The sequence below is a fragment of the Octopus bimaculoides genome, chromosome 6 (genome assembly GCF_046866305.1).
Source record: "Octopus bimaculoides isolate indiv1 chromosome 6, ASM4686630v1, whole genome shotgun sequence".
NCBI lineage: Eukaryota > Metazoa > Mollusca > Cephalopoda > Octopoda > Octopodidae > Octopus > Octopus bimaculoides.
Window position 1 is genome coordinate 93,515,566 of NC_142933.1, and position 19,799 is coordinate 93,535,364.

At 37.4% G+C, this 19,799-nt stretch overlaps 1 protein-coding gene across 3 annotated transcripts in view; it reads left to right on the top strand.

Moving 5' to 3' along the window:
• LOC106880733 (mitogen-activated protein kinase 1) overlaps window positions 1-19,799 on the top strand; it is a 68,005-nt gene that overhangs the window by 18,860 nt on the left and 29,346 nt on the right. For 2 of the 3 annotated variants that reach the window (XM_089354316.1, XM_052968655.2), the window contains exon 1: window positions 12,676-12,714. The exons of the other annotated variant lie outside the window; for it this stretch is intronic. The gene's annotated coding sequence lies outside the window, so the exon portion shown is untranslated. Of the gene's footprint in view, window positions 1-12,675; window positions 12,715-19,799 lie in introns of those variants that run through there. 3 annotated transcript variants of the gene reach the window in all.

The window sequence follows — 19,799 nt, forward strand, 5'->3', positions numbered from 1 at the left end:
TAGGTGCCTTAGGTATAATAAAAAAATATTCAGACAAATACACAACAAAAACACCAGGACTTACAAATATATATAACATACAGAAAATTGCACTACTGGGTACTGCACACATTCTACGCAAAACACTTTCAATACAGTAAACATAAGAGCACCACAGCAAACCACAGCACATACCCAAGGCGCACAGAGCTGCGCTCGGTAGTGAAGTGAAAGCACGTTATAAAAATAAAACTACTGAATAATAATAATAATAATAATAATAATAATAATAATAATAATAATAATAATAATAATAAGTAGTAGTAGTAGTAGTAATAGTAGTAGTAGTAGTAGTAGTAATAGTAGTAGTAGTAGTAGTAGTAGTAGTAGTAGTAGTAGTAGTAGTAGTAGTAGTAGTAATAATAATAATAATAAATGCCCTGATGACAGACAAAGTACTGTTAATGATTCTGCCAGCTCACCACCTTAATAATAATAATAATAATAATAATAATAATAATAATAATAATAATAATAATAATAATAATAACAATAACAACAACAACAACAATAATAATAATAATCTTTTCTACTATAGGCACAAGGCCTGGAATTTGGGGGGATGGAGACAAGTCGATCACATCAACCCCAGTGTATTTATTTCATCGACCCTGAAAGGATGAAAGACAAAGTCGACCCTGATGGAATTTGAACTCAGAACGTAAAGATGGATGAAAGGCTGCTAGCATTTTGCTTAATGATTCTGCCAGTTCATTACATTAATAATAATAATGATAATGATGATGGTTTCAAATTTTGACTCAGGGCCAGCAATTTTCGGGAGAGAATAAGTTGATTACATTGTGATTTATCAGATCCAAACTTTTACAGAGAGGTGGCACTTTTATGTGATGTGATGTCAAAACAAAACGAGTTAAACATTTCGTTGTAAGGCAAAAATAAATGTATTTATGATATGTGGCAAAAAGTTTGGGCATTTAGCAAAAAATTGTCATTTTTCAAGTTCCTTTCAGCTCAATCAAAACTTTCAGAAGAACATTACAAAAGTAATGAGTGAAAATAAAGACTATATTTATGAATCTTTTGAAGAATATGAGTCAGTTTTAGAATCATTAATAGAAGAATATAATAAAAGATTCAATGATTTTGAAAAACATAATGTCACTCTGAAATTTGCTTTTCAGCCTCACCTAGTTGATGCTTCAGGGGCTCCCAACGAGTTACAAATGGAGTTTATTGAAATGTCTGAAGATAATATCCTGAAATCTCTGTTTGAGAAGAAGGAAAATCCTATCAAAATTTGGAAAAATGTGGGAGAATATCCTCGTCTTCATAAACATGCATGCAAACTAATCTCCTGCTTTTCTTCCACATAGTGTTGTGAATTCACATTCTCATACTTGATGCAAATCAAGAATTCGCTGAGAATGCAATTGACAGATGAGCATTTAGCAGACCAATTGAAACTAAGAACCACTATGTTAGAGCCTGATACCAAAATGCTTTCTCAAAAAAAGCAAATTCAAAGCAGTCATTAATTTGTATAAAAAGTACCTACTTGCCTAAACTAAATATTTGAAAATGTTATATTCTCGATGTTCATAAGCTGTCTTTTTTATAAGATTATTGTTCATTTACTTATTACTTGTATACAAGGTACCTACTTACTTAAACTATTTGAAAAGTCATGCTTTCGATTTCTACACACCTGTCTTTCTTTTGTTAGATTACTAATAAATTACTTAGGGGATAAAATAACTAAAAAAAAAATAATTTGTTCAATGCGGCCTCTATGAGGGATGATGAATTGTAGGGTGATATTCATGCACAAAAAGGTTCCCCATCCCTGGGTTAGTCAATTAAATTACCTCCACCCCCAGAACTTGTCAATATTTCTAAGGTCAAATATGATCAATTTAATTGACATCCAATGTAGAATAAACCATGATTCAGTTCGATTGATTTAAAGACAACATCAAAATTCTTTTTATATAATTTTACTACAATTCTTCTTTGAATGTCTTCTCAATACTTCTTTACATCACACCTCACATCTCACAAAGTAACTCACTGTTGTTTAGCTCCAGGCTAGTGATGATCAAGAAAAATTCTGATAAAAGCTGTTCCAACTGTGATCGATTCTTTTTTATTGTAATTTTGTATTGTTTTTTTTTTCTGGTACAGTATACCTAGGACAATTTTGTCTAATGGATCCATTTTTAAAGTTAACAGAGTGTAATTTGAAGATTTTACTGCTATTTCTAGCAAGTCAAATGACCACAAAAAAGCTTCTTCTATCACATGCAATGGTAGACAGACTGCCTACTGGCACACATAACATGCTTGGTTTAGCATGATTAACAATTTTATTACGATTTCTTTTTACATAACGTGAATAAGAAATTTCTTTTCTGTTTGCTTTTATGTATTTATTTATTTATTTTTACCTGATAAGATATGAATTCTCTAAATCTCAATTAAACTGCTCATAGATGGTTACAACACTCGAGAGAAATGGGAGCAATTAGCTTGCTCTTTTGTTTTAAATTTTCTGTTTTAACATACCTTGATAAGTATGACATTCCATGAGCTAATAAATAAATCTTTATGTCAGACATGGGGAAAACCCTTACCTGCAGTTGAAATTGCACCTGGATTTGAATTTGAAACCATCTGCTGACAACAGTTTAAAGTCATAAATTAATATGAGTTATATTAATATGAGTTATCCACAGACATAAATTAATATGAGTTATACACAGACATGCAGGAAGTAAATAGACACCTTTAATTTTCAAAATCTTTTATTTGATATTAATTATTTGAAGGAGAGGTTTTCTTCTAGCTGCTCATCCATAATACCCAAGCTTAAGCAGATATGTAACACATGTTCTTGGACTAACTTCTAGCTGTTTTGCAATGTCAGAAGCCTTCGAGCGGGGTTTGTTTTCCACAATTCTCTTCAAACAGCGAAGCTTCCTTTCCGAGGGCCCAAGTCGACCGAGACGAGAATCTGTTGATTCTTTTCTTTGGCTTTTGAATTTCACTATAATTCTATTAACAGTAGGAAGAGGAATTTGAAGATTTTTTGCAATTTTTTGCTGGCTAAGACCAGCCTCAGATTGCCCAACAATATGACCTCTTTGAAAATCTGACAGTTCTGCTGAATTTTTTGTACGTTGCATGGTTACTTTTTGCAAATGTTTAATATAATGGCACCTGGAATGAAAAAGAATAATTACATTGTAAATTCTACAAAGCTGAAAACATATTAAGACGCTTAGATCAGAAATTTTGAAAATTAAAGGTATCTATTTCCTCCTCCTCCTTCTCTCCTCCTCCTCCTTCTCTCCTCCTCCTCCTTCTCTCCTCCTCCTCCTCCTCCTCTCCTCCTCCTCCTTTCTCTCCTCCTCCTCCTTCTCTCCTCCTCCTCCTTCTCTCCTCCTCCTCCTTCTCTCCTCCTCCTCCTTCTCTCCTCCTCCTCTCCTCCTCCTCCTCCTTCTCTCCTCCTCCTCCTTCTCTCCTCCTCCTCCTTCTCTCCTCCTCCTCCTTCTCTCCTCCTCCTCCTTCTCTCCTCCTCCTTCTATCCTCCTCCTCCTTCTTTCCTCCTCCTCCTCCTCCTCCTCCTCCTCCCCCTTCTTTCCTCCTCCTCCTCCTCGCCTCCTCCTCCTCCTCGCCTCCTCCTCCTCGCCTCCTCCTCTCCTCGCCTCCTCCTCCTCGCCTCCTCTCCTCTCCTCCTCCTCTCCTCCTCCTCTCCTCCTCCTCTCCTCCTCCTCTTTCTCTCCTCCTCCTCCTCCTCTCCTTCTCTCCTCCTCTCCTCCTCCACTCCTCCTCTCCTCCTCCACTCCTCCTCTCCTCCTCTCCTCCTCCTCCTCCTCCTCATCTCCGCCTCCTCCTCCTCCTCCTCCTCCTCCTCCTCCTCCTCCTCCTCCTCCTCTCCGCCTCCTCCTCCTCCTCTCCGCCTCCTCCTCCTCCTCTCCGCCTCCTCCTCCTCCTCTCCGCCTCCTCCTCCTCCTCTCCGCCTCCTCCTCCTCTCTCCGCCTCCTCCTCCTCCTCCTCCTCTCCTCCTCCTCTCCTCCTCCTCTCCTCCTCCTCCTCCTCCTCTCCGCCTCCTCTCCGCCTCCTCCTCTCCTCCTCCTCTCCGCCTCCTCCTCTCCTCCTCCTCTCCGCCTCCTCCTCACTCTCCGCCTCCTCCTCCTCTCCGCCTCCTCCTCCTCTCCGCCCTCCTCCTCCTCTCCGCCTCCTCCTCCTCTCCGCCTCCTCCTCTCCTCCTCTCCTCTCCTCCTCCTCTCCTCTCCTCCTCCTCTCCTCCTCCTCTCCTCCTCCTCTCCTCCTCCTCCTCTCCTCCTCCTCCTCTCCTCCTCCTCCTCCTCTCCTCCTCCTCTCCTCCTCCTCCTCTCCTCCTCCTCCTCTCCTCCTCCTCCTCCTCTCCCTCCTCCTCCTCTCCTCCTCCTCCTCTCCCTCCTCCTCCTCCTCTCCTCTCCTCCCCTCCTCTTCCTCCTCCTCCTCCTCCCCCATCCTCCTCCTCCTCCTCCTCCTCCTCCTCCTCCTCCTCCTCCTCCTCTTCTTCTTCTTCTTCTTCTTCTTCTTCTTCTTCTTCTCTTCTTCTTCTTCTTCTTCTTCTTCTTCTTCTTCTCAGGACCACACTAACCACTTTTCCAAATCCTTCTCCTCACAACTCGAGTCCTCTAGAATTCAATTCCTGCCCATTTTTTTGCTCCCTGCAGTCGTCAACTTGGAACTGTTCAAAAAGAACATTAACCATGTTGTATCACAAGTCTTGGAGATTCTGTGAATATTATGAGCACAGTCCTCTCTTCTACACTAAACCATCGAGAAAGTGGTATTCTAATAATGACAAGCTTGTTTATATCTTTTATCTTTTATTTGTTTCAGTCATTGGACTGTGGTCATGCTGGAGTACCAGCCTGCTGGGTTTAGTTAAACAAATCAAACCCACTACTTATCTTTTTAAGTCTGATATTTATTCCATCAGGCTCTTTTTGTCAAACTGTTAAGTTATGAGGATGTAAACAAACCAACCACCGGTTGCCATGCAGTGGTGGGAAACAAACACAAACGTAAACACACACACACACACACACACACGTATGGGATAGGCTTCTTTCTATTTCTCCTCAACCAAAACCAGTCACAAAGCTTCAGCGGACTTGGGTTGTAGTTGAAGAAAATGGCTCAACACACCACACAATGGAACCGAACATGGAACCGTGTGGTTACGAAACAAACTTCTTACTGCACAAACACACCTGCTTCTAAACAGTGTATGCAATGTGTCGCATTTTTAAACTGTTAGGGTGTGCAATTCAAAAGCGAGAGGTTTTAGCTAACATTTCTAACATCTTGAATAACCACATAGAGACTCTCCACTTTGACTTGAATGTCCCAGTGCAAAACCGTGCTTAAACATTGTACTGTTGGGACTGTGTGGGTTATTGCAAATTGTATGCATGAACTGACATATTTTAAAATGGTCTTTCTATTTTATACGCTTCTCTTTGATGTGTAGGTGGCTTTATGATATGTGGTATATATGTGAGTCTGAGTGGCGGAGAGAGAGTTGTACTGAAATTATTTGTAACTTATTGTAAATTGTGGTTGCAGATAAATCTGTATTCAGACTAGTTTTGTACTTTTCTTGCTTTAAATGGTTTACTTAGGAGTGCTCAAGATATTTGGCATTTTTTCCTTTTTTTTGTTTTGTTTATTATATGCTCTGTGTACTGTACGATAATAATTGAGGTGCTGCATGTGATTTATAAAAAAATATGTATTGCGTGTGTGTGTGTGTGTGTTTGTGTGTGTGTCTGTGTGTGTGAGTGAGTGAGTGAGTGTGTGTGTGTGTGCGTGTGTATGCGAGTGTACGTGTGTGCGGGTGTGTGCGCGAGTGTACGTGTGTGTGCGTGTGCGTGCGTGTATGTGTGTGTGTGTGTGTGTGTGTGTGTGTGTGTGCTTGTTCATGAGGAGTGACATATAAAACAAGACATTTTGTAATGTCACTGTTAGATATTTTATTTGTTGTCCTTAATTCTTCTTAATACAACAAAATAAAGCAGTGAGCCGGCAGAACTGTTAGCCTGCAGGGCAAAATGCTTAGCAGCATTTTGTATATCTTTACATTCAAATTCTCCTGAGGTCAGCTTTGCCTTTCTTTCTTTCAGGGTTGATAAAATAAGTACCAGTTGAACACTGGGGTCAATATAATTGATTTATCCACTTCCCAAAATTGCTAGCCTTATGCCAAATTTGAAATCAGTTCTCATTACAGTAAAAGTTGCTATGAAATTCATATGGGAAGAAAAAATAGTGCTCTAAGGAATATGAAATATGAAGCTGCCACATGCAATTATTTAAAAAATTTTTGTTAATTCTTCTGAGCTTGAATTCAAAAAGATGCTTCTTTTTTGATTGATAACTTCCTCTTGTGAGCAGGTTGTCTGGATACCCAGCAGTATTAAAAACAGACCTGTTGATGGACAGATGAGCTCCTTGTGAGTCAACAGCCATCTAGCTGGGGGAAGGCAACGGCAAACCAACCCCAATATCTCTAACAACAAAACAATATGAGAAAGTCAGAACAAAGTAGCACTGTGGCTTCACCCAATCAGAGATCTTGTGTTTAATCAAGAAGACTTTTGTTGTAGTGTCATAAATATGCTACAAAAGTGTACAATACATGATGACACCCAAAACAGGCTGACTGTCTGATCATTTGTGCCAAATCATCTGCCCACCAAATAGTCCCCAAACAGTTCACCTGAGGTGGACTGTTTCTTGGCTTTACTTTAACTCTAATAGTTGAAGGTGGAGGCGCAATGGCCCAGTGGTTAGGGCAGTGGACTCGCAGTCATAGGATCATGGTTTCGATTCCCACTCTGGGCATTGTGAGTGCTTATTGAGCGAAAACACCTAAAGCTCCACGAGGCTCCGGCAGGGGGTGGTGGCGAACCCTGCTGTACTCTTTCACCACAACTTTCTCTCACTCTATCTTCCTGTTTCTGTCGTACCTGTATTTCAAAGGGCCAGCCTTGTCACACTCTGTGTCACGCTGAATCTCCCCCGAGAACTACGTTAAGGGTACACGTGTCTGTGGAGTGCTCAGCCACTTGCACGTTAATTTCACAAGCAGGCTGTTCCATTGATCGGATCAACTGGAACCCTCGTCGTCGTAACCGATGGAGTGCCAACCAACAAATAGTTGAAGTGAAGTAGCTATTTGAATTAACTTCAGTACTTATTTTACTAATCTATGTGAACCTATATGTACTTGTTCAATTTACTATAAGTAACAAAATCTCTCTCAAACTCCATTCTATCATCCTAAAAACTGATGGACACATTAATTAATAGAATCCTAGATATATTGTAAATAAAAAAAAATTAAAAAATAGATGGAATAGTCATATCTGGAATGTCTTTGATGATAGGCCTGCTCAATCAATGCTCACCTGAGGCTAAATAGCATTGTATTACACCTGAAGATAATTTTACAAAATCACTATCACTAACATACAGCAATTACTTGTTAAATAAAAGAATGTAGAGGGATGAAATGTGTTAGTATCTTTATCTTTTACTTGTTTCAGACACTGGGTTGTGGCTATGCTGGGACACCAGCTTGAAGGGTTTAGTAGAATAAATTGACCCTAGTGACTATTTTTTTAACAAGTACTATTGGTATCTTTTGTTGAACTGCTAAGTTATGGGGACATAAACCAACTAACACTGGTTTTCAAGCAGTGGTGAGGGACACAGGCTCAAAGCCATTCACATAGCTATATCCACAAGCATTCGTGCGTGTGTGTATGTGAGATAATGGTTTCAAATTTTGGCATACGTGCACGTTTCCATTCATCAAGTCCACCAACAAGACTTTGGTTGGCCTGGGACTATAACAGGAGACACTTGCCCAAGGCGATACACTGTGGGACTGAAACCAAGACCACATGATAGGGAAGCAAGCTTCTTACCCGCACAGCCATGCCTGTGACTGTATAATAAAATCACCTTGCAACTTCCTTCTGCTTTTAACATTTAAAAAAAATATCAACTGATAATTTTTCAAGGAGGTATAAAAATCTGTATTAACTGTGAGCACTAATTACAGAGTTACCAGTCATGTTAACTGACGGTAATTTTATAAAATTACTATCACTAATGTATAACAATTACTAGTTAAATCAAAGATGTCAACTTGCTTACTAAACAACAATAGTTATTAGTTTGTGATTTGTTGATACTCCTGTAGAAAAGAAATTAAAGCAGTCATGCATATAAGCAGGACTTAATAATTATACCAAGGGTCAACTTAAACAAATTTGTATTAAATCTTTCCCTCAATTTAATCCAAAATGCACTTTTAGTTTTTGTACTTACGCTGTTTTTGCAATTATCATTCCACTAAAGTAAGGCAGCAATCTGACGGAACTGTTAGCTTGTCAGACAAAAGGCTTAGAGATATTGCATCCATCTTTACATTCTGAGTTCAAATTTTGTCATGGCTGACTTGGCCTTTCATCCGTTTGGGGTCAATAAAATAAGTACCAATCAAGTACAGGGGTTGATGTAATCAGCTACCCCAACCACACACACAAAAAAAAAAAAAAATTGCTGGACCTATGCCAAAATTTGAACCATTATCTCATTGAAATTACAAACGAGAGCATCCTCTTGCTAGATTTGTTAGCCCAAAGGCGCTTTTGGCTGATGAAACATAATGATGTCAAAACATTGGCTGTCCCAGAATCCTTTTAGGGTTGATAAAACAAATACTAGTCAAGTGCTGGGATCGATGTAATCAGCTTCCTCCTTCCCTCAAAAACTACTGGCCCTGTGCCAAAATTTGAAACTGAAATCATAAACAAGAGATTCATTGACTTATGTGTGCTTCTGGCTGACAAGACACAATGTTGTTGAAACATTGGCTGTCCTAGAATCGCCTGTGCTAATGAATTGAGTGTGATATAAACATATATTAAACCTAAAAGAAAAGCTCTCCTGTGACAAAATACAACAGTGTTTAGCCATTTGATTTTACTAGAATGTATCAAGTTTAAAATGCAAGTCATTGTCCAGAATATGAATTAGAGCAGGTATCCTAATCTATACCATTTTCCCCTTTGTCTTTTCTTTCATAATAATCATTTGTTCTTGATCTTGTAGTTGTTGTTGGTCCTATGTTCTGATCAAACAAATCTACTATGACCAAAAATATTCCAGCCATAACCATCCTATCTTTTTCCAGTCATTGTGTATCTTGGACTCTAATATTTGATGTACTATTGTTTTAGACACTAAGGGCGTGATTTTAAATCTCTGTTAGCAGTGACCAGAAGATCTTTAGTGCATATGTGTGAGTGTATGCAATTGAAAAATGGGAGAGGGAGAGGAGAGATGGGGGGAAGAGGGGAAGGAGAGAGAGAAAGTGAGAGACACAGAGAGACAGAGACAGACAGACCTTACTTGACAGAGAGAGCGCAAGGGAAGGAGAGAAGGAAAGAGAAAGAGACAGACAGACAAAGAATATTTATCAGTCAAATGTATTTTCAGAAAGACAATGACATTTGAAACTCAAATGTGTTTGTGGTTATTAGTTAGAGATTGTCCTTTATCTTCTGAGTTCAAAAGCTACTAAGGTCAACTGTTCTTTTCATTTTTCTGGGTTGATAAATAAAGAACCAGTTGGGTACTGATTGGAACTGATGTATTTGCTGATATTCTCCTCTAAAATTTGTAGCCTTCAAAATAAATATTTGGGATTAGAGAAAGGGTTGTTGTGGGCGGTAGCAAGCTAAAGATTGGTATAGAAAAACATTTACAGTGAGGTTAAGTTTTGATTTAGAAAAAAAGTGGAGAGTAAAGTGGCAGCGGTGAAGGATAGACAGACTACTCGGGGCATGCCATCACCATGTGTATGGCCCAGGCATAGCTGTTTGGTAAGAAGTTTGCTCTCCAATCACATGGTCTTTGGTTCAGTCACATTATATGGTATCTTGGGCAAGTATCTTCTGCTATAGCTCTGGAAATTGAAAGTTGTCTGTCATACATGTATATATATATATACATATATACATACAAAGTACAAAGATCCCCACCTCTTCATTCATGAATGACCATCACATTGCACCTAGAAAGTTACCCTCTGAGGCATAAGTATGGGCAAGGAAGACCAGTAGTCGCCCATGCATAACAGCCTCTCATCTCCACACCACCGATGTTATCCAAGGGAATGGCAAAAGCCAATACAGCTTGGCACCAGTGATGTCACAACATATTTCTACAGCTGAGCAAACTGCAACAATGTGAAAATAAAGTGTCTTGCTCAAGAACACAATACACAGCCTAGTCCAGGAATCGAACTCACTACCTCATGATTGTGAGCCTGACACACTAGCCACTGAGCCATGTGCCTTCACCACATATATATATATATATATATATATATATATATATATATATATATATATATATATATCATCATTATCGTCATCATCATCATCATCATCATCATTGTTTAATGTCTGTTTTCCTTGTTGGCGTGGGTTAGATAGTTTGGCAGGAGCTGGCCAGACTTCAATTGTCTGTTGTGGCATGGTTTCTATAGCTGGATGGCCTTCCTAATACCAACCACTGTATAGAGTATTACATGTCACTGGCATGGGTATGTTTACAAAGCACCAGCATATATATGTATGTGTGTGTGTATATATATATATATATATATATATATATATATATATATATATATATATATATATATATATATATATATATATATATATATATATATACAGTGAAACCTCAGGTAACAAACTTCTCTCATCATGAACAATTTTTTGAACATAGAACGTTTCAGGTGATGAATAGTTTCTTGAGTATCAAACACACAAGCCAGAAACAATGATTGGCAACAAGCAGGGAGTATCACTAGGAAAACATTAGTTGCTGTCTAGCTTTTGCTCAGTGCACATCCCTGCTTCACTTTGCTGTGCCTTCTCTTGAATTTACTATGGGAAAAATAGTTTCAGTTTCTAAACATTTCAGGTGATGGATATATGAGCTACTGAGGATTATATATATGAGCAGCTATGTGTATTTTCTTAGTCAAGAAGTGACTATGAGGCGAGAGATGGAAAATGAGATCTCATGAAGGGTAAGAGCAGGATGGAGAATGTTCAACTTGGTGAAAAATGTGAAAGCAAACCTAGACAAGGCACCTCATACCAATCTCTGCAACAGCAGTTTTGCCTGCAATGCTATAAGCATGTGAGACTTGGGCCTTGGCGAAGAGAGAAGAACAACTGCTTACAGTACAGAGAGCCATGGAAAGGTTGATGTTGGGAATCTTGCTAAGAGATCATATCTAGAACAAGGAGATCAAGAATAGAACTAGAGTGAAGGACATCGTCACAGAATACCACCACACAAAGCTATGATGGACTGGTCATGTTGCAAGGTTCACAGACAATCGGTGGACCCATGCAGTTGTTATGTGAACAGAAGAGACCACTCAGAAGACCTCCAGTAAGGTGAGAAGATGATTTAAGAAAGATGTTTGGAGCAGCATGGAGAAGAATGATGAGAGTAAAAGGGAAATGGAGTGAATGCTGTAGCCAGTGGAACCAACTCAGTACCAGACAGCCTGACTGATATATCCAGGTGATCCAGGTGATATATATGTAAGTATATATGTATGTATGCATATATGTATGTATACATGTATGTTTGTAAGTGCAGGTGCATGTGTTTGTTACTGTCTCCTTGCCTCAACATTGCATGATAGGGTTAGGGCTGTAAATAAGTGTCACTGTCATGCAAGCAGTGTTCTTTGTTTCCAATATTCTGTAAAAATATATCTGGTTATGAGAAAATTCTACTTTACTTGGAAACAGGTAAGGGCTGGCAACAGAAAGGAACATTTGACTAGAAAATCCACCTCAACAAATTCAATCTGACCCATGCAAGCATGGAAAAGTGGAAGTTAAAACAATGACATCAGTCTGCATTGGAGCCTTTGCATGTGGAAGAAGCTATTTCTTTGTTAAGAAAATTAGAACTCAATGAAGATCAGCATTAACTAGTTATAAGTGAAATACATAAATGTAAAGATATGTAAAATCTTGGAATAGTAAATGGAAACACTGAGAACTTAGTCAAGTAGTGTAATTCTTAAAGTTAAATGCTATTCATGAATAGAATCATAGTACAATTTTTCTCATTCATTCATCTCTACCTGTTTCTCATCCTCCTCCCACTTCTTCATCATTCCTTCTTTCTTTTTCCTCATACCAATTCCTTGCATAATGTGAGAGTTATTTTGAGATGCATACCTTGGCAAAATTTCATTCAAGACAACAAATTAATAGTGAGTTTAAATTAGGTCTTAAATATAGACTAATTAGTACATATGTGAAGTATGAGAAATATTTTATGAGAAAGCAGCAATCAGTGTCAAAAAAAAAAAAAAAATGGAAGAATGAAAAACAAAAATACACATGTTATTAATCATCAAGAAATGTTAAGTAAATAATCATTGATGAAAACAAATAGAGCATATTTCCTTCTGGAAAAATGCTGCAAGATAAGAGAATGGATAAGAAAATGTTATAAGCTGATTATTTCTTGTGACCTGTTTTCTATGTTTCTATTTTATCTGTAAATACAAGTATTGGAAAGGGTGAAATTCACTTAACAGTAAGTAGAGAGAAGAATAATTTTATTTAAAATTTCAACTTTAACAGACCCTAGTCATCAGCTGAAAAATTTGGCTTTTAAATCATCCTCCCCACTTCTATATTTATAATTTTATATTGGTTCTATAATCTGTTTGAGTGTTATCATATCTGCTGTATTTGTAGTCAAACAATTTTTCTTTTATAAAAAAAAAATATCAAATTCAACATCAATCTATTTTTGTGATCTTAAGCATCCCTTCCATCCTCACCTGACCTATTTGAGGAAAATGATCCTAATTAGATAAAGGAGACACATGAAGAAGAAGCATGTATAAGTCAATAAATCATTTACTAAATAAACTCTTTGAAAAAATAATATGAAAATGGTTATGTTCTAAGTGTACTAGAAGTGTTTACACTTGCAGCTAGGTGTTAATGGATACAAACTTTGGTCGAGCTATAAATGAAAAAAATGAAATTGATCTGAAGAGATTAAGAAAACCTTGACATCTCTATATTAACATATTCATAAGCTTCATGTCTATGTCAGTATTGATTTCTTACACAGGTTGTTGTTATTGTTGTTGCTGTCATTGTTTTGTCCCAGATAAATCTTTTGCAAGCCAGCCTATGTTTAAAGACATTCTAGCTCCGACTATCTCATGTTTACGCACATAGTTAATCTCAGATTACACTATCCAATGTTTCTTTCTGTCTTTAAGACAATAGGATGTGATTTGAGAAAGATCTGGCTGCTGTTTCTAGTGACTCAAATGGCTTGCCTTACATAATTATAATTAGAAATAATAGCAGTAGCAGCAGCTACACCTTCCAGATATTTGTTGTTGTTTTTTTTTTAATTTACATTTATTTATATATTTATTTATCAGAAGAGGAAGTAGAATACCCATGACTGTTGTAGGTTCCAGGTTCTTTAGACGGAAGAGATCAATGTATTTGATGTTCAGCAGGTTGAGCATCTGCAAATCAATACTTGTAGCAAAAAACAAAAAACAAAAAAATGATGGGGCAGGAATCATCTGCAAGGAATGAAAAGATCTGTAAGGTCTAGTCTGGAGAAGGGGATATAGTGGGGGTAGATTTGGTGGTGGTGGTGGTGGGGCATTTTAAGTTGGAAATCTGCATTAAAGCTAACTGCCATCTGAGAAAACCTATTTAAAAAATAATTATAGTATTAATCATAGCTGTGAGGTTAAGAAGTTCACTTTGCAACCACATAGTTTAGGTTCAGTCCCACTACATAGTACCTTGGGCAAATGCCTTCTATTAGAACTCTGGGTCGACCAACGACATGTGAATTAAGTAGAGGGAAGCCTGTAGTGTCTGTTGGCATGTCTTTGTGTTTGTCTCCCAACCACTCAATAACCTCTGATGGTTTGTTTACATTCTCATAACTTAACAGGCCAATAGAATAAGTACCAGACTTTAAGGAAAAAAAAAAGTACTGGGGCTGGTTTGTTCTACTAAATCCTTCAAGGCAGTGCTGCAGCATGGCCGCAGTTCAATGACTGAAAGAAGTAAAAGATAAAAAAAACAATGAAAGAAACTAAACCTACGTCTTGCAAACAACTCACACATGCAAGTGCTACCAGTCGAGAACTCCGCATACCAGAAGCCATCAAGTGTATGGGGTCATCAGGAGAGAATGCACGCCGTTTCGGGGCCTACCTCTCGATGGCATCAATGCGCACCGGCCCCCCTCACTGATATGAGGCCCTGCTTGCTAGATCAACTGGTTATTAAAAACAAAGCTATTATTCTATAAAATATAATGATTTACAAAAAACTCAAATGAAATATGAAAAAAAGGCAGATTTTTCAAAATAAGCACTTCCACTATAACATTTTATTTTATGTATTTTAAAAAAATTTCTTTAAATTTCTCTGTTTTAAACAGTTACAATTACTTTATTCAAGATATTAAGTTATTACAAGCATAATAAAAGGAATATAAATAAGTGTTCCTGAAATTCAAAGAGAGGCTTTAAATGGAATGAAATCAACAAAAATATATTCTCATGTAATTATTTTTCCCTGAAATATAGAACCTTTTTGTAGAAGGCTGCATTTGCCCTTCAGAAAGTTGCATGTGTGCAGCCTTAATGCAACTAGTATCCTCTCTGTCAGGTAACGTTTTCTTTTCTTAAGAGCATCAGTAGCATATGTGAACCAAGAATTGAAACTTAGTAGCTGATTTAGCTTGCCAGAAGCTTATCTCCCTGCTTTATGCAATACACTACACAGTATAATCATAAATAGTAATGATGTTGTAAAGTGATAATTTATTATGTATTTTTGCGTCTTTTTACTTTCATACATCTGCATATAATGTAATTATGTATCGATTGTATACTGCGCATTACAAATGTAAACATACAGGCTCACATAAGCACACACACATATGCACACACCCTTGCTCACATACAGATTCACACACACACACACACACACACACACACACACACACACACACTATATATATATATATATATAGAGAGAGAGAGAGAGAGAGAGAAACAGACAGACAGATATGGATTTAAATATATATGCATATATACATACATATATATATATATATATATATATATATATATATATATATATATATATATATATATATATATATATATATATATATATATAAGCATAGGAGTAGCTATGTGGTAAGTTACTTGCTTACCAACCACATGGTTCTGGGTTCAGTCCCACTGCATGGCACCTTGGGTAAGTGTCTTCTACTAAAAGCCTCGGGCCGATCAAAGCCTTGTGAGTGGATTTGGTAGACGGAAACTGAAAGAAGCCCGTCGTATATATGTGTGTGTGTATATATATGTGTGTCTGTGTGTGTCTGTGTGAGTGTGTGTGTGTTTGTGTGTGTATGTTTGTCTGTCTGTGTCTGTCCCCCAACATCGCTTGACAACCAATGCTGGTGTGTTTATGTCCCCGTAACTTAACAGTTCGGCAAAAGTGACTGATAGAATAAGTACTAGGCTTACAAAGAATAAGTCATAGGGTCGATTTGCTAGACTAAAAAAGGCGGTGCTCCAGCATGGCCACAGTCAAATGACTGAAACAAGTAAAAGAGTAAAAGAGTAAAGAGTATATACACAAATATTTGTGTGTGTGTGTGTATGCATCTCTAACTGTGGAAAGAACCTATAGAAGAGGTAGACCCAGGAAGACATGGGACAAGGTGGCGAAGCATGATCTTCAAATGTCAGGCATCATGGAGGCAGTGGCAAGTGACCGAGACCTTTGGCGATATGCTGTTTGAGAAGACACGTCAAGCCAAGTGAAATCATAGTCGTGGTCAATACCACTGTCATGTAACTGGCACCCATGCAGATGGCACATAAAAACACTCATAGCGGTGGCACATAAAAAGCACCCATTACACTCTGGGAGTGGTTGGCATTAGGAAGGGCATCCAGCCTTAGAAATCCTGCCAAATCAGATGGGAACTTGGTGCAGCTCCCTGGTTTACCAGTTCCAGTCAAACTGTCCAACCAATGCCAGCATGGAAAGCAGATGCTAAATAATGATGATGATGGTATATTCAAATAATATACATCTAGTGTCACTGCAATTTGTATGTATTGGGTCAGCCCATAAATAATGTGGCTTTTTCAATTGCATGAACTAAAAGTCAAAGGGGGACTGGGTAAACTACCTGCATCAACTTGCTATAAAAGCAGGTAGTAATTTTACCTTGTCCTTATTCTTAGTGCAAGTTTTGAAGAGTGCAGTTCGATTTTTAAGTTATTTTTCCAAAGGAAGTGACAAAGGAGTATATTCAGCATATTTTACTTCATGACTTCAATAAAGGCAACAATACAACTGAAAGTGTGAGGAATATTAATGCAGTATATGGCGATCAGACAATAAGTGTATGCCAGTGTCAACGGTGGTTCCAGAAATTCTGAGCTGAAGACTACAGCCTAGAAGATGAGGCTCATCCTGGAAGATCTGAAGAGCTTGACGAGGATATCCTGCAAACCCTGGTGGAATAAAATCCCATCATAACTGCTGAGGAACTAGCCAAGAAGCTTGGAGTTGGTCATTCAACCAGTCATTCAAGTCAGCACTAGAAGAAAAACGACCATCTTTGGTTTCAAGACAAAAAGTGTTCTTCCATCAGGATAATGCTCGGCCACATGCAGTGAGGATGACATTCCAAAGACTGGAGCTGTTTGAATGGTAAATGATGCTCCACCCACCATATTTGCCAGGCATTGCCCCATCTGATTATTATTTATTCTGCAGTCTTCAAAATCACTGGGATGGAAAAAATATGAATTCTGTAGGCAAGGCCAGAACAGTACTGGAGGAGTATTTTTCATCACGGACAAGGGAATTTTCTACCAGATAGATGGAAGAGCATTGTAGAAAATGGAAGAGAGTATATTTTAGATTAAAAAAGAACTTTATCTTAATTTTGAAAAATAAAAGTATAGTAAAACCACATTATTTATAGGATGACCCAATATGTTGTTGGTTTTTATATTGAAATCTTCTTGGACTGGGTCAATCTATAATGAAAAAATATTCCATTCCTAAACTTCTATCAATTCAGGGAGCATGTAAGATAACATTATTTAATGTATCCTTTCCTTATTTCATTATTTAACACTCTACTGTTTGACTTCAGGGTGGTTTGGTCACTATTTCTAGCATGTTGAGTGATCACATTGAGGCTCCCTTGTCAGCTCGTGTGTATGTATGATTTAGTGTGAGCGAGGTGTGGTTGTATGTATTTTTAGAGATGTCTAAAATGATAAGCAAGAATTTATGTATTTAGCTATGTATTATGCAATATAATATTTTACAACTTGTCTGGTAATATAAACCTTTACAGTTTGCATGAAAGGTCTATTTTAGATGTTTTCTCTTGTATTAATACATATGACCTCAATTGATGTAATTAGAAATACCCCAGTTTCTTTCTCTTTTCTAAAGTAACATTTACGTGACTGCTGATTTTTCTCATTTTTTTATGGTTTTACTCATTAAACAGAGGATATAGTAGTATTGACAAGTTTTTTATAGTGTTTATAATCATGGTTGGGGGGAAAAAGATGAAATTGATGGTACCTGAACAAGAATTGATATTGATTTCATACTGAGGCACAAGTCCTTGAGTTTGTGGGGAGAATATAGTTATTATACATATCGACCTAGTGCTTGACTGGTATTTTATTTTATTGACTGCGGTGGGATGAAAAGCAAAAATCAATCTTGCTCGGATGTGAACTTAGAAGGTAAAGAATGCGAAGCGATATAGCTGACTAACAACAACAAGATATCTTGACTGACACTCAGAATATTTTCTATCAATTTATCGCCCTTACCTCAACAATTACCATATTTACTTGTGTATAAGTTGCACTCATGTATAAGCCTCATACCCAGTTTAGTGTTAAATCTTGATACAAAATTTTTCCTTTTCATAGTTTTAGCTTTGCCCCATGTATAAGTCACACTGAGTTTTTTCACTTAAAATTAACTATAAAATCATGTGACTTATACTGAGTAAATATGGTAATATCACAAAGGCTAATATACATATATATATATATATATATATATATATATACACATGTGTGTGTGTGTGTGTGTGTGTGTGTGTGCGTGTGTGTGTGTGCACGCAGCATATATATAGGGAAGATGAAAGAGTCTAGATTGGCTTATATATTTATAGGCTGCAGTGAATATATTGTCATCTAAATTAAACAAAAATGAAAATAACACTGACATCTCATTTTAACAGATATATATTTACCAAAATTACATTAAAATATTTTGAAATACTAGAGAGTAAATTTATTCAATAAAATTGCCATTGGCTTCAACCATTGCCTCCAGATGACTTCAGGATCTCCTGCAACTCTTCTGGACGGTCTTCTTGTTTAAGTTGGTGAATGCTGCCATAATCCTCGCCTTCAGTTCATCTTTGATGCTACAAGAAGTTTTGTCGGTCTTTCACTCAACTGTACTTCACACATAATAATCAAGGGCGTTGCAGTCAGGAGAGTTAGGTGGCTAGATTTTAGGGGTGATGTGGTTGCAGAAATTGTCTTACAGCTATGACTGGGCTCTCCCGCTTATGTGGCATGGTGCAAAGTCCTGTTGCTGGACATAGGGTCTTCTAGCAGCCATCCTCTTGACTCACAGGAAGATGAATGGAGGCATAACGTCGCCATCACTAGTGATCACTCCAAACACCATAATGTTGACTGGATGTTTGATTTTTATCACTCTCAGTACATGTCCTCAGATTGACACCTAAGCACTCTGAAATGTTTGTATTGGAGCTTCCAGCATGAATGCTAAGTAGTACAGCATGTCATTTCCAAATTTCTGGCAGAGTGAATTGTGTCATGGTGCTGTTTTTCCCCCAGACGGTGCCCAACTGACCCTACTATACTGTGTAGCCAACAAAACCAAAAGCAAATAAATGTGCCCTAGCTACGAAATGGATGACCTATAATCCAGTTGGGGTGTTGCTGTACTTTTTTTAGGTTAAAACCACACAGAGATTTGAGTACAGCACTACAAATTAATAAAACATGTATAAATTATGATAATTATCAGAACTTACTGCTATGAAATATACTTCTCTATGATAATAATAATTATAATTCTTTTTAATTTTGGTACAAGGCTAACAATTTTGAGGGGAAGGGGGAAAGTCAATTACATCAGTTCCTATGTTTGACTGGTACTTTTGTTGACACAGAAAGGTTGAAAGGCAAAGTCAACTTTGGTGGAATTTGAATGTAAAGCTGGAAGAAATGCTAAGCATTTTGTTTAGCATGCTAATGATTCTACTAATTTGATGCCTTAATAATAATAATGATGATAATAATAATAATAATAATAATGATAATAATAATAATAATAACCAGCAATGGTTGAGAAGCTCAGGACTCAAAGCAGAGACTAAAGGATTTTTAATTGCTGCACAAGACCAAAGCCTCCCCACCAGAAATTACCAAAAACATATAATGAAAAGAAACATAACAAGTAACTGTAGAATATGTGGAGATGGACAAGAAACAATAAATCATATTATCTCTGGCTGCC